The 2,193-nt window shown below is 45.8% G+C and overlaps 1 pseudogene; it reads right to left on the bottom strand.

Moving 5' to 3' along the window:
• Positions 1-502: 502 nt before the first annotated feature.
• On the bottom strand, positions 503-1,495 carry LOC126490805 (olfactory receptor 12-like; annotated as a pseudogene).
• Between the last annotated feature and the right edge of the window lie 698 nt (positions 1,496-2,193).

Raw genomic sequence — 2,193 nt, forward strand, 5'->3', positions numbered from 1 at the left:
GCAGAGATTTTCTTTTAGCCCATTCTCTCACTAGATCAATATAAGGATGGGTCAACACACAGCTTTTAAAAGTCAAATTCTTAGATGCACACAGGGAAGTTCCCACCACACTGACATTAGATTCAGTGCTGAAACAAAAGAGTTGAAGAGAAATGTGCAGTTATGTAGCTTCACTGGGAGATGTTGACAATGGTTCCCACACCTGGTTCCGGTCATAGTGCTCTGTCCTCTTTCAAATCAAAGGGATTCAGGATTCTTCCAACTATGGACAATTTGATGGCAAAGAATGTGCCTTATTCACATTCTACAAAAGTCTGGCTTATAATATACATTCAAGAAAGACCAGTTAAATGGCAAACAGATGTGTGTGTTGGTGGATATATGGATAGATGAATACATCAATGAACAAAAAAGAAGAAACAAGAAGAGAATTATAGCAGGACAGGCAGATATAAATACCATAAGATACTCTTTCTCCCAAGGAACCTTTTCTTCTATGACCCTAGCATAGTCCCTGATGCTGACACCAGCCACTCTTCTTCACCAGACTGTGTCTCTGTCCCAGCCTCCTCAGGGCATCCTTTACATCCTTGTTGCGCAGACTGTAGATGAGGGGGTTGAACATGGGGATCACAAGGGTGTAGATGATGGAGACCAAATTGCCCTACTCAATGGATTCAATAACCCCTGGCTGTCCATATATTGCAAAACCAGTTCCATAAAACAAGGATACAGCTGTCATGTGGGAGCCACAGGTAGAGAAGACCTTGTGCCACCCTGACCCTGACTGCATCCTGACGATGGTCACTGTGATGTAGCCATAAGAGATGATGATCACAAGAACAGCACACAGAATGATGAATCCAGAGATACCAAGGATGACAAATTCATTGAGAGTTGTGTCTGCACAGGCAAGCTTGATCAGTGGGGGTATATCACAGAAGAAGGAATTGATGTGGTTGGAGCTGCAGAAGGGCAGCTGGAATGTGAGGCTGGTCTGGACAATGGCATTCAGGCAGCCAACACAGAAGGTACCCAGAACCAAACGGGCACAGTTTGTAGGGCTCATGTTCACAGAGTATCTTAAAGGACTGCAGATGGCCATGAAACGGTCATAGGCCATCACAGCTAGGAGTACAGCTTCAATGGTAGCCAACAAGGCTAAAAGGAAGAGCTGAGTGGCACATCCCTCAAAGCTGATGACCTTGGAAGAGGAGAAAATGTTGGCCAGAGCATTGGGCACAATAACAGAAGAGAGGCAGAGGTCGACAAAGGACAGGTTCTTGAGGAAGAAGTACATGGGGGAGTGCAGGCAAGCATCCAGGGTGATGACTGTGATCATGGTGAGGTTGCCCAGGACGGTCAGCATGTACAGAGGCAGGAAGACAGCAAAGAACAGGGCCTGGGTCTCTGCACCTCCCCCAAATCCAACCAGCACGAACCCCTGCAAGGACACTGCTGGTAGACTTCCATTTCTGTGTATTGGTTTTGCCATGAGTGTGTATAGCTGACAAGAGAGTGGGGGCAAAGGGTAGAGGCAAAGAGGAAGCAGTTCTCTGCAGTACAGCTGGATGTTCCACAGGCTGCAGGAACTTGTTGTTCACATGCTGTCCCTTGTGCAATATTTCAGTAGCTGCTCTGATATCTTTCAGATGAGCAGATGTAGCCTGAAAAGGGAATTTCCTCAGAGATATTTAATTCATAGGGTTGTACTGAGCCCCCCTGTGTGGAAGCCTGTGCTTGTATGCTGAGGATATAAAGAAGCTTCCAGACTTAGTGACTCTCAGAGTACAGACCTCTCAGTATCCCTATGCCTGCCTCTGCTTTCTGTACTCACACTACCAAGGGACAGCCCTGAGCAGTGCCATTGAAGCAGCTGTCTCCTGAGTCCCATTAAATATTTCACAGTTATTCACTTTACTGATTTGAAAATGTTTCTAAGGACCATTTGTCCTCAAAAAAATTGGGTTGGGCGATTCCTTCCTTTATAGATTGGTATCAGAACAATAAAATGCCCTTCCCAGATTCAGTCTTTATTGTGCCCATGACAGGACTCTGATCTCACCTTAGCAGCTGTGGCTCAAATGCTGGCACACAGTGACAATCAATATGCAGGCTCTGTTTGTTGATGTGACTGGTTCCTGCCAGTGTCTAGATGTTGGAGATTATAGTGAGGGGGCAATACCATATCCT

This window comes from Alexandromys fortis, unplaced genomic scaffold (assembly GCF_014885135.2).
Source record: "Alexandromys fortis isolate MF-2015 unplaced genomic scaffold, M_Fortis_MF-2015_v1.1 scaffold_254, whole genome shotgun sequence".
Lineage (NCBI taxonomy): Eukaryota > Metazoa > Chordata > Mammalia > Rodentia > Cricetidae > Alexandromys > Alexandromys fortis.